This window comes from Lissotriton helveticus, chromosome 3_1, assembly GCF_964261635.1.
Source record: "Lissotriton helveticus chromosome 3_1, aLisHel1.1, whole genome shotgun sequence".
Classification (NCBI taxonomy): Eukaryota; Metazoa; Chordata; class Amphibia; order Caudata; family Salamandridae; genus Lissotriton; species Lissotriton helveticus.
The window spans coordinates 1,405,402,855-1,405,416,929 of NC_136061.1; positions in this window are offsets into that span (position 1 = coordinate 1,405,402,855).

Consider the following 14,075-nt stretch of genomic DNA (forward strand, 5'->3'; position numbering starts at 1 on the left):
CCCAGGATGCTTGTTTCCGGTCCAGGGAAGACATGGCTTGGCAGTTCGGGCTGCACTGTTCCCATGAGGCACAGGGTCAGACTGATTTGCATATAGCCATGTCTGAACTGGGGTGGCTGAGTGAACTAAAGAATGGTGATGGATTAAACCCAGATCAGTTGACTGGGGGTGAGTGTTTGATTTGTTCAAACGCTCCGTCCATCATCCCCTTTTGTATCGCTTTGTTCGCCCTAAGTGTGGCAGGGTATGCTCAGACGTGAGTCCCTTGTTCACTTGGCCACTGGATTCAAGATAGCCTGGCTGATGAGGATTATGAATCCGAAACCGGTCCCAGGATGCTTGTTTCCGGTCCAGGGAAGACATGGCTTGGCAGTTCGGGCTGCACTGGTCCCATGAGGCACAGGGTCAGACTGATTTGCATATAGCCATGTCTGAACTGGGGTGGCTGAGTGAACTAAAGAATGGTGATGGATTAAACCCAGATCAGTTGACTGGGGGTGAGTGTTTGATTTGTTCAAACGCTCCGTCCATCATCACCTTTTGTATCGCTTTGTTCGCCCTAAGTGTGGCAGGGTATGCTCAGACGTGAGTCCCTTGTTCACTTGGCCACTGGATTCAAGATAGCCTGGCTGATGAGGATTATGAATCCGAAACCGGTCCCAGGATGCTTGTTTCCGGTCCAGGGAAGACATGGCTTGGCAGTTCGGGCTGCACTGTTCCCATGAGGCACAGGGTCAGACTGATTTGCATATAGCCATGTCTGAACTGGGGTGGCTGAGTGAACTAAAGAATGGTGATGGATTAAACCCAGATCAGTTGACTGGGGGTGAGTGTTTGATTTGTTCAAACGCTCCGTCCATCATCCCCTTTTGTATCGCTTTGTTCGCCCTAAGTATGGCAGGGTAAGCTCAGACGTGAGTCCCTTGTTCACTTGGACACTGGATTCAAGATAGCCTGGCTGATGAGGATTATGAATCCGAAACCGGTCCCAGGATGCTTGTTTCCGGTCCAGGGAAGACATGGCTTGGCAGTTCGGGCTGCACTGTTCCCATGAGGCACAGGGTCAGACTGATTTGCGGATAGCCATGTCTGAACTCGGGTGGCTGAGTGAACTAAAGAATGGTGATGGATTAAACCCAGATCAGTTGACTGGGGGTGAGTGTTTGATTTGTTCAAACGCTCCGTCCATCATCCCCTTTTGTATTGCTTTGTTCGCCCTAAGTGTGGCAGGGTATGCTCAGACGTGAGTCCGTTGTTCACTTGGCCACTGGATTCAAGATAGCCTGGCTGATGAGGATTACGAATCCGAAACTGGTCCCAGGATGCTTGTTTCCGGTCCAGGGAAGACATGGCTTGGCAGTTCGGGCTGCACTGTTCCCATGAGGCACAGGGTCGGACTGATTTGCATATAGCCATGTCTGAACTGGGGTGGCTGAGTGAACTAAAGAATGGTGATGGATTAAACCCAGATCAGTTGACTGGGGGTGAGTGTTTGATTTGTTCAAACGCTCCGTCCATCATCACCTTTTGAATCACTTTGTTCGCCCTAAGTGTGGCAGGGTATGCTCAGACGTGAGTCCCTTGTTCACTTGGCCACTGGATTCAAGATAGCCTGGCTGATGAGGATTATGAATCTGAAACCGGTCCCAGGATGCTTGTTTCCGGTCCAGGGAAGACATGGCTTGGCAGTTCGGGCTGCACTGTTCCCATGAGGCACAGGGTCGGACTGACTTGCATATAGCCATGTCTGAACTGGGGTGGCTGAGTGAACTAAAGAATGGTGATGGATTAAACCCACATCAGTTGACTGGGGGTGAGTGTTTGATTTGTTCAAACGCTGCGTCGATCATCCCCTTTTGTATCGCTTTGTTCGCCCTAAGTGTGGCAGGGTATGCTCAGACGTGAGTCCCTTGTTCACTTGGCCACTGGATTCAAGATAGCCTGGCTGATGAGGATTATGAATCCGAACCCGGTCCCAGGATGCTTGTTTCCGGTCCAGGGAAGACATGGCTTGGCAGTTCCGGCTGCACTGTTCCCATGAGGCACAGGGTCAGACTGATTTGCATATAGCCATGTCTGAACTGGGGTGGCTGAGTGAACTAAAAAATGGTGATGGATTAAACCCAGATTAGTTGACTGGGGGTGAGTGTTTGATTTGTTCAAACGCTCCGTCCATCATCCCCTTTTTTATCGCTTTGTTCGCCCTAAGTGTGGCAGGGTATGCTCAGACGTGAGTCCCTTATTCACTTGGCCACTGGATTCAAGATAGCCAGGCTAATGAGGATTATGAATCCGAAACCGGTCCCAGGATGCTTGTTTCCGGTCCAGGGAAGACATGGCTTGGCAGTTCGGGCTGCACTGTTCCCATGAGGCACAGGGTAAGACTGATTCGCATATAGCCATGTCTGAACTGGGGTGGCTGAGTGAACTAAAGAATGGTGATGGATTAAACCCAGATCAGTTGACTGGGGGTGAGTCTTTGATTTGTTCAAACGTTCCGTCCATCATCCCCTTTTGTATCGCTTTGTTCGCCCTAAGTGTGGCAGGGTATGCTCAGACGTGAGTCCCTTGTTCACTTGGCCACTGGATTAAAGATAGCCTGGCTGATGAGGATTATGAATCCGAAACCGGTCCCAGGAGGCTTGTTTCCAGTCCAGGGAAGACATGGCTTGGCAGTTCGGGCTGCACTGTTCCCATGAGGCTCAGGGTCAGACTGATTTGCATATAGCCATGTCTGAACTGGGGTGGCTGAGTGAACTAAAGAATGGTGATGGATTAAACCCAGATCAGTTGACTGGGGTGAGTGTTTGATTTGTTCAAACGCTCCGTCCATCATCCCCTTTTGTATCACTTTGTTCGCCCTAATTGTGGCAGGGTATGCTCAGACGTGAGTCCCTTGTTCACTTGGCCACTGGATTCAAGATAGCCTGGCTGATGAGGATTATGAATCCGAAACCGGTCCCAGGATGCTTGTTTCCGGTCCAGGGAAGACATGGCTTGGCAGTTCGGGCTGCACTGTTCCCATGAGGCACAGGGTCAGACTGATTTGCATATAGCCATGTCTGAACTGGGGTGGCTGAGTGAACTAAAGAATGGTGATGGATTAAACCCAGATCAGTTGACTGAGGGTGAGTGTTTGATTTGTTCAAAAGCTCCGTCCATCATCCCCTTTTGTATCGCTTTTTTCGCCCTAAGTGTGGCAGGGTATGCTCAGACGTGAGTCCCTTGTTCACTTGGCCACTGGATTCAAGATAGCCTGGCTAATGAGGATTATGAACCCGAAACCGGTCCCAGGATGCTTGTTTCCGGTCCAGGGAAGACATGGCTTGGCAGTTCGGGCTGCACTGTTCCCATGAGGCACAGGGTAAGACTGATTCGCATATAGCCATGTCTGAACTGGGGTGGCTGAGTGAACTAAAGAATGGTGATGGATTAAACCCAGATCAGTTGACTGGGGGTGAGTCTTTGATTTGTTCAAACGTTCCGTCCATCATCCCCTTTTGTATCGCTTTGTTCGCCCTAAGTGTGGCAGGGTATGCTCAGACGTGAGTCCCTTGTTCACTTGGCCACTGGATTAAAGATAGCCTGGCTGATGAGGATTATGAATCCGAAACCGGTCCCAGGAGGCTTGTTTCCAGTCCAGGGAAGACATGGCTTGGCAGTTCGGGCTGCACTGTTCCCATGAGGCTCAGGGTCAGACTGATTTGCATATAGCCATGTCTGAACTGGGGTGGCTGAGTGAACTAAAGAATGGTGATGGATTAAACCCAGATCAGTTGACTGGGGGTGAGTGTTTGATTTGTTCAAACGCTCCGTCCATCATCCCCTTTTGTATCACTTTGTTCGCCCTAATTGTGGCAGGGTATGCTCAGACGTGAGTCCCTTGTTCACTTGGCCACTGGATTCAAGATAGCCTGGCTGATGAGGATTATGAATCCGAAACCGGTCCCAGGATGCTTGTTTCCGGTCCAGGGAAGACATGGCTTGGCAGTTCGGGCTGCACTGTTCCCATGAGGCACAGGGTCAGACTGATTTGCATATAGCCATGTCTGAACTGGGGTGGCTGAGTGAACTAAAGAATGGTGATGGATTAAACCCAGATCAGTTGACTGGGGGTGAGTGTTTGATTTGTTCAAACGCTCCGTCCATCATCCCCTTTTATATCGCTTTGTTCGCCCTAAGTGTGGCAGGGTATGCTCAGACGTGAGTCCCTTGTTCACTTGGCCACTGGATTCAAGATAGCCTGGCTGATGAGGATTACGAATCCGAAACTGGTCCCAGGATGCTTGTTTCCGGTCCAGGGAAGACATGGCTTGGCAGTTCGGGCTGCACTGTTCCCATGAGGCACAGGGTCAGACTGATTTGCATATAGCCATGTCTGAACTGGGGTGGCTGAGTGAACTAAAGAATGGTGATGGATTAAACCCAGATCAGTTGACTGGGGGTGAGTGTTTGATTTGTTCAAACGCTCCGTCCATCATCCCCTTTTGTATCGCTTTGTTCGCCCTAAGTGTGGCAGGGTATGCTCAGACGTGAGTCCCTTGTTCACTTGGCCACTGGATTCAAGATAGCCTGGCTGATGAGGATTATGAATCCGAAACCGGTCCCAGGATGCTTGTTTCCGGTCCAGGGAAGACATGGCTTGGCAGTTCGGGCTGCACTGGTCCCATGAGGCACAGGGTCAGACTGATTTGCATATAGCCATGTCTGAACTGGGGTGGCTGAGTGAACTAAAGAATGGTGATGGATTAAACCCAGATCAGTTGACTGGGGGTGAGTGTTTGATTTGTTCAAACGCTCCGTCCATCATCACCTTTTGTATCGCTTTGTTCGCCCTAAGTGTGGCAGGGTATGCTCAGACGTGAGTCCCTTGTTCACTTGGCCACTGGATTCAAGATAGCCTGGCTGATGAGGATTATGAATCCGAAACCGGTCCCAGGATGCTTGTTTCCGGTCCAGGGAAGACATGGCTTGGCAGTTCGGGCTGCACTGTTCCCATGAGGCACAGGGTCAGACTGATTTGCATATAGCCATGTCTGAACTGGGGTGGCTGAGTGAACTAAAGAATGGTGATGGATTAAACCCAGATCAGTTGACTGGGGGTGAGTGTTTGATTTGTTCAAACACTACGTCCATCATCCCCTTTTGTATCGCTTTGTTCGCCCTAAGTGTGGCAGGGTATGCTCAGACGTGAGTCCCTTGTTCACTTGGCCACTGGATTCAAGATAGCCTGGCTGATGAGGATTATGAATCCGAAAACGGTCCCAGGATGCTTGTTTCCGGTCCAGGGAAGACATGGCTTGGCAGTTCGGGCTGCACTGTTCCCATGAGGCACAGGGTCAGACTGACTTGCATATAGCCATGTCTGAACTGGGGTGGCTGAGTGAACTAAAGAATGGTGATGGATTAAACCCAGATCAGTGGACTGGGGGTGAGTGTTTGATTTGTTCAAACTCTCCGTCCATCATCCCCTTTTGTATCGCTTTGTTCGCCCTAAGTGTAGCAGGGTATGCTCAGACGCGAGTACCTTGTTCACTTGGCCACTGGATTCAAGATAGCCTGGCTGATGAGGATTATGAATCCCAAACCGGTCCCAGGATGCTTGTTTCCGGTCCAGGGAAGACATGGCTCGGCAGTTCGGGCTGCACTGTTCCCATGAGGCACAGGGTCAGACTGATTTGCATATAGCCATGTCTGAACTGGGGTGGCTGAGTGAACTAAAGAATGGTGATGGATTAAACCCAGATCAGTTGACTGGGGGTGAGTGTTTGATTTGTTCAAAAGCTCCGTCCATCATCCCCTTTTGTATCGCTTTGTTCGCCCTAAGTGTGGCAGGGTATGCTCAGACGTGAGTCCCTTGTTCACTTGGCGACTGGATTCAAGATAGCCTGGCTGATGAGCATTATGAATCCGAAACTGGTCCCAGGATGCTTGTTTCTGGTCCAGGGAAGACATGGCTTGGCAGTTCGGGCTGCACTGTTCCCATGAGGCACAGGGTCAGACTGATTTGCATATAGCCATGTCTGAACTGGGGTGGCTGAGTGAACTAAAGAATGGTGATGGATTAAACCCAGATCAGTTGACTGGGGGTGAGTGTTTGATTTGTTCAAACGCTCCGTCCATCATCCCCTTTTGTATCGCTTTGTTCGCCCTAAGTATGGCAGGGTAAGCTCAGACGTGAGTCCCTTGTTCACTTGGACACTGGATTCAAGATAGCCTGGCTGATGAGGATTATGAATCCGAAACCGGTCCCAGGATGCTTGTTTCCGGTCCAGGGAAGACATGGCTTGGCAGTTCGGGCTGCACTGTTCCCATGAGGCACAGGGTCAGACTGATTTGCGGATAGCCATGTCTGAACTGGGGTGGCTGAGTGAACTAAAGAATGGTGATGGATTAAACCCAGATCAGTTGACTGGGGGTGAGTGTTTGATTTGTTCAAACGCTCCGTCCATCATCCCCTTTTGTATTGCTTTGTTCGCCCTAAGTGTGGCAGGGTATGCTCAGACGTGAGTCCGTTGTTCACTTGGCCACTGGATTCAAGATAGCCTGGCTGATGAGGATTACGAATCCGAAACTGGTCCCAGGATGCTTGTTTCCGGTCCAGGGAAGACATGGCTTGGCAGTTCGGGCTGCACTGTTCCCATGAGGCACAGGGTCGGACTGATTTGCATATAGCCATGTCTGAACTGGGGTGGCTGAGTGAACTAAAGAATGGTGATGGATTAAACCCAGATCAGTTGACTGGGGGTGAGTGTTTGATTTGTTCAAACGCTCCGTCCATCATCCCCTTTTGTATCGCTTTGTTCGCCCTAAGTGTGGCAGGGTATGCTCAGACGTGAGTCCCTTGTTCACTTGGCCACTGGATTCAAGATAGCCTGGCTGATGAGGATTATGAATCCGAAACCGGTCCCAGGATGCTTGTTTCCGGTCCAGGGAAGACATGGCTTGGCAGTTCGGGCTGCACTGGTCCCATGAGGCACAGGGTCATACTGATTTGCATATAGCCATGTCTGAACTGGGGTGGCTGAGTGAACTAAAGAATGGTGATGGATTAAACCCAGATCAGTTGACTGGGGGTGAGTGTTTGATTTGTTCAAACGCTCCGTCCATCATCACCTTTTGAATCACTTTGTTCGCCCTAAGTGTGGCAGTGTATGCTCAGACGTGAGTCCCTTGTTCACTTGGCCACTGGATTCAAGATAGCCTGGCTGATGAGGATTATGAATCTGAAACCGGTCCCAGGATGCTTGTTTCCGGTCCAGGGAAGACATGGCTTGGCAGTTCGGGCTGCACTGTTCCCATGAGGCACAGGGTCAGACTGATTTGCATATAGCCATGTCTGAACTGGGGTGGCTGAGTGAACTAAAGAATGGTGATGGATTAAACCCAGATCAGTTGACTGGGGGTGAGTGTTTGATTTGTTCAAACGCTCCGTCCATCATCCCCTTTTGTATCGCTTTGTTCGCCCTAAGTGTGGCAGGGTATGCTCAGACGTGAGTCCCTTGTTCACTTGGCCACTGGATTCAAGATAGCCTGGCTGATGAAGATTATGAATCCGAAACCGGTCCCAGGATGCTTGTTTCCGGTCCAGGGAAGACATGGCTTGGCAGTTCGGGCTGCACTGGTCCCATGAGGCACAGGGTCAGACTGATTTGCAAATAGCCATGTCTGAACTGGGGTGGCTGAGTGAACTAAAGAATGATGATGGATTAAACCTAGATCAGTTGACTGGGGGTGAGTGTTTGATTTGTTCAAACGCTCCGTCCATCATCACCTTTTGTATCGCTTTGTTCGCCCTAAGTGTGGCAGGGTATGCTCAGACGTGAGTCCCTTGTTCACTTGGCCACTGGATTCAAGATAGCCTGGCTGATGAGGATTATGAATCCGAAACCGGTCCCAGGATGCTTGTTTCCGGTCCAGGGAAGACATGGCTTGGCAGTTCGGGCTGCACTGTTCCCATGAGGCACAGGGTCAGACTGATTTGCATATAGCCATGTCTGAACTGGGGTGGCTGAGTGAACTAAAGAATGGTGATGGATTAAACCCAGATCAGTTGACTGGGGGTGAGTGTTTGATTTGTTCAAACGTTCCGTCCATCATCCCCTTTTGTATCGCTTTGTTCGCCCTAAGTGTGGCAGGGTATGCTCAGACGTGAGTCCCTTGTTCACTTGGCCACTGGATTAAAGATAGCCTGGCTGATGAGGATTATGAATCCGAAACCGGTCCCAGGAGGCTTGTTTCCAGTCCAGGGAAGACATGGCTTGGCAGTTCGGGCTGCACTGTTCCCATGAGGCTCAGGGTCAGACTGATTTGCATATAGCCATGTCTGAACTGGGGTGGCTGAGTGAACTAAAGAATGGTGATGGATTAAACCCAGATCAGTTGACTGGGGGTGAGTGTTTGATTTGTTCAAACGCTCCGTCCATCATCCCCTTTTGTATCACTTTGTTCGCCCTAATTGTGGCAGGGTATGCTCAGACGTGAGTCCCTTGTTCACTTGGCCACTGGATTCAAGATAGCCTGGCTGATGAGGATTATGAATCCGAAACCGGTCCCAGGATGCTTGTTTCCGGTCCAGGGAAGACATGGCTTGGCAGTTCGGGCTGCACTGTTCCCATGAGGCACAGGGTCAGACTGATTTGCATATAGCCATGTCTGAACTGGGGTGGCTGAGTGAACTAAAGAATGGTGATGGATTAAACCCAGATCAGTTGACTGGGGGTGAGTGTTTGATTTGTTCAAACGCTCCGTCCATCATCCCCTTTTATATCGCTTTGTTCGCCCTAAGTGTGGCAGGGTATGCTCAGACGTGAGTCCCTTGTTCACTTGGCCACTGGATTCAAGATAGCCTGGCTGATGAGGATTACGAATCCGAAACTGGTCCCAGGATGCTTGTTTCCGGTCCAGGGAAGACATGGCTTGGCAGTTCGGGCTGCACTGTTCCCATGAGGCACAGGGTCAGACTGATTTGCATATAGCCATGTCTGAACTGGGGTGGCTGAGTGAACTAAAGAATGGTGATGGATTAAACCCAGATCAGTTGACTGGGGGTGAGTGTTTGATTTGTTCAAACGCTCCGTCCATCATCCCCTTTTGTATCGCTTTGTTCGCCCTAAGTGTGGCAGGGTATGCTCAGACGTGAGTCCCTTGTTCACTTGGCCACTGGATTCAAGATAGCCTGGCTGATGAGGATTATGAATCCGAAACCGGTCCCAGGATGCTTGTTTCCGGTCCAGGGAAGACATGGCTTGGCAGTTCGGGCTGCACTGGTCCCATGAGGCACAGGGTCAGACTGATTTGCATATAGCCATGTCTGAACTGGGGTGGCTGAGTGAACTAAAGAATGGTGATGGATTAAACCCAGATCAGTTGACTGGGGGTGAGTGTTTGATTTGTTCAAACGCTCCGTCCATCATCACCTTTTGTATCGCTTTGTTCGCCCTAAGTGTGGCAGGGTATGCTCAGACGTGAGTCCCTTGTTCACTTGGCCACTGGATTCAAGATAGCCTGGCTGATGAGGATTATGAATCCGAAACCGGTCCCAGGATGCTTGTTTCCGGTCCAGGGAAGACATGGCTTGGCAGTTCGGGCTGCACTGTTCCCATGAGGCACAGGGTCAGACTGATTTGCATATAGCCATGTCTGAACTGGGGTGGCTGAGTGAACTAAAGAATGGTGATGGATTAAACCCAGATCAGTTGACTGGGGGTGAGTGTTTGATTTGTTCAAACACTACGTCCATCATCCCCTTTTGTATCGCTTTGTTCGCCCTAAGTGTGGCAGGGTATGCTCAGACGTGAGTCCCTTGTTCACTTGGCCACTGGATTCAAGATAGCCTGGCTGATGAGGATTATGAATCCGAAACCGGTCCCAGGATGCTTGTTTCCGGTCCAGGGAAGACATGGCTTGGCAGTTCGGGCTGCACTGTTCCCATGAGGCACAGGGTCAGACTGACTTGCATATAGCCATGTCTGAACTGGGGTGGCTGAGTGAACTAAAGAATGGTGATGGATTAAACCCAGATCAGTGGACTGGGGGTGAGTGTTTGATTTGTTCAAACTCTCCGTCCATCATCCCCTTTTGTATCGCTTTGTTCGCCCTAAGTGTAGCAGGGTATGCTCAGACGCGAGTACCTTGTTCACTTGGCCACTGGATTCAAGATAGCCTGGCTGATGAGGATTATGAATCCCAAACCGGTCCCAGGATGCTTGTTTCCGGTCCAGGGAAGACATGGCTCGGCAGTTCGGGCTGCACTGTTCCCATGAGGCACAGGGTCAGACTGATTTGCATATAGCCATGTCTGAACTGGGGTGGCTGAGTGAACTAAAGAATGGTGATGGATTAAACCCAGATCAGTTGACTGGGGGTGAGTGTTTGATTTGTTCAAAAGCTCCGTCCATCATCCCCTTTTGTATCGCTTTGTTCGCCCTAAGTGTGGCAGGGTATGCTCAGACGTGAGTCCCTTGTTCACTTGGCGACTGGATTCAAGATAGCCTGGCTGATGAGCATTATGAATCCGAAACTGGTCCCAGGATGCTTGTTTCTGGTCCAGGGAAGACATGGCTTGGCAGTTCGGGCTGCACTGTTCCCATGAGGCACAGGGTCAGACTGATTTGCATATAGCCATGTCTGAACTGGGGTGGCTGAGTGAACTAAAGAATGGTGATGGATTAAACCCAGATCAGTTGACTGGGGGTGAGTGTTTGATTTGTTCAAACGCTCCGTCCATCATCCCCTTTTGTATCGCTTTGTTCGCCCTAAGTATGGCAGGGTAAGCTCAGACGTGAGTCCCTTGTTCACTTGGACACTGGATTCAAGATAGCCTGGCTGATGAGGATTATGAATCCGAAACCGGTCCCAGGATGCTTGTTTCCGGTCCAGGGAAGACATGGCTTGGCAGTTCGGGCTGCACTGTTCCCATGAGGCACAGGGTCAGACTGATTTGCGGATAGCCATGTCTGAACTGGGGTGGCTGAGTGAACTAAAGAATGGTGATGGATTAAACCCAGATCAGTTGACTGGGGGTGAGTGTTTGATTTGTTCAAACGCTCCGTCCATCATCCCCTTTTGTATTGCTTTGTTCGCCCTAAGTGTGGCAGGGTATGCTCAGACGTGAGTCCGTTGTTCACTTGGCCACTGGATTCAAGATAGCCTGGCTGATGAGGATTACGAATCCGAAACTGGTCCCAGGATGCTTGTTTCCGGTCCAGGGAAGACATGGCTTGGCAGTTCGGGCTGCACTGTTCCCATGAGGCACAGGGTCGGACTGATTTGCATATAGCCATGTCTGAACTGGGGTGGCTGAGTGAACTAAAGAATGGTGATGGATTAAACCCAGATCAGTTGACTGGGGGTGAGTGTTTGATTTGTTCAAACGCTCCGTCCATCATCCCCTTTTGTATCGCTTTGTTCGCCCTAAGTGTGGCAGGGTATGCTCAGACGTGAGTCCCTTGTTCACTTGGCCACTGGATTCAAGATAGCCTGGCTGATGAGGATTATGAATCCGAAACCGGTCCCAGGATGCTTGTTTCCGGTCCAGGGAAGACATGGCTTGGCAGTTCGGGCTGCACTGGTCCCATGAGGCACAGGGTCATACTGATTTGCATATAGCCATGTCTGAACTGGGGTGGCTGAGTGAACTAAAGAATGGTGATGGATTAAACCCAGATCAGTTGACTGGGGGTGAGTGTTTGATTTGTTCAAACGCTCCGTCCATCATCACCTTTTGAATCACTTTGTTCGCCCTAAGTGTGGCAGTGTATGCTCAGACGTGAGTCCCTTGTTCACTTGGCCACTGGATTCAAGATAGCCTGGCTGATGAGGATTATGAATCTGAAACCGGTCCCAGGATGCTTGTTTCCGGTCCAGGGAAGACATGGCTTGGCAGTTCGGGCTGCACTGTTCCCATGAGGCACAGGGTCAGACTGATTTGCATATAGCCATGTCTGAACTGGGGTGGCTGAGTGAACTAAAGAATGGTGATGGATTAAACCCAGATCAGTTGACTGGGGGTGAGTGTTTGATTTGTTCAAACGCTCCGTCCATCATCCCCTTTTGTATCGCTTTGTTCGCCCTAAGTGTGGCAGGGTATGCTCAGACGTGAGTCCCTTGTTCACTTGGCCACTGGATTCAAGATAGCCTGGCTGATGAAGATTATGAATCCGAAACCGGTCCCAGGATGCTTGTTTCCGGTCCAGGGAAGACATGGCTTGGCAGTTCGGGCTGCACTGGTCCCATGAGGCACAGGGTCAGACTGATTTGCAAATAGCCATGTCTGAACTGGGGTGGCTGAGTGAACTAAAGAATGATGATGGATTAAACCTAGATCAGTTGACTGGGGGTGAGTGTTTGATTTGTTCAAACGCTCCGTCCATCATCACCTTTTGTATCGCTTTGTTCGCCCTAAGTGTGGCAGGGTATGCTCAGACGTGAGTCCCTTGTTCACTTGGCCACTGGATTCAAGATAGCCTGGCTGATGAGGATTATGAATCCGAAACCGGTCCCAGGATGCTTGTTTCCGGTCCAGGGAAGACATGGCTTGGCAGTTCGGGCTGCACTGTTCCCATGAGGCACAGGGTCAGACTGATTTGCATATAGCCATGTCTGAACTGGGGTGGCTGAGTGAACTAAAGAATGGTGATGGATTAAACCCAGATCAGTTGACTGGGGGTGAGTGTTTGATTTGTTCAAACACTACGTCCATCATCCCCTTTTGTATCGCTTTGTTCGCCCTAAGTGTGGCAGGGTATGCTCAGACGTGAGTCCCTTGTTCACTTGGCCACTGGATTCAAGATAGCCTGGCTGATGAGGATTATGAATCCGAAACCGGTCCCAGGATGCTTGTTTCCGGTCCAGGGAAGACATGGTTTGGCAGTTCGGGCTGCACTGTTCCCATGAGGCACAGGGTCAGACTGATTTGCATATAGCCATGTCTGAACTGGGGTGGCTGAGTGAACTAAAGAATGGTGATGGATTAAACCCAGATCAGTTGACTGGGGGTGAGTGTTTGATTTGTTCAAACGCTCCGTCCATCATCCCCTTTTGTATCGCTTTGTTCGCCCTAAGTGTGGCAGGGTATGCTCAGACGTGAGTCCCTTGTTCACTTGGCCACTGGATTCAAGATAGCCTGGCTGATGAGGATTATGAATCCGAAACCGGTCCCAGGATGCTTGTTTCCGGTCCAGGGAAGACATGGCTTGGCAGTTCGGGCTGCACTGGTCCCATGAGGCACAGGGTCAGACTGATTTGCAAATAGCCATGTCTGAACTGGGGTGGCTGAGTGAACTAAAGAATGGTGATGGATTAAACCCAGATCAGTTGACTGGGGGTGAGTGTTTGATTTGTTCAAACGCTCCGTCCATCATCACCTTTTGTATCGCTTTGTTCGCCCTAAGTGTGGCAGGGTATGCTCAGACGTGAGTCCCTTGTTCACTTGGCCACTGGATTCAAGATAGCCTGGCTGATGAGGATTATGAATCCGAAACCGGTCCCAGGATGCTTGTTTCCGGTCCAGGGAAGACATGGCTTGGCAGTTCGGGCTGCACTGTTCCCATGAGGCACAGGGTCAGACTGATTTGCATATAGCCATGTCTGAACTGGGGTGGCTGAGTGAACTAAAGAATGGTGATGGATTAAACCCAGATCAGTTGACTGGGGGTGAGTGTTTGATTTGTTCAAACACTACGTCCATCATCCCCTTTTGTATCGCTTTGTTCGCCCTAAGTGTGGCAGGGTATGCTCAGACGTGAGTCCCTTGTTCACTTGGCCACTGGATTCAAGATAGCCTGGCTGATGAGGATTATGAATCCGAAACCGGTCCCAGGATGCTTGTTTCCGGTCCAGGGAAGACATGGCTTGGCAGTTCGGGCTGCACTGTTCCCTTGAGGCACAGGGTCAGACTGATTTGCATATAGCCATGTCTGAACTGGGGTGGCTGAGTGAACTAAAGAATGGTGATGGATTAAACCCAGATCAGTTGACTGGGGGTGAGTGTTTGATTTGTTCAAACGCTCCGTCCATCATCCCCTTTTGTATCGCTTTGTTCGCCCTAAGTGTGGCAGGGTATGCTCAGACGT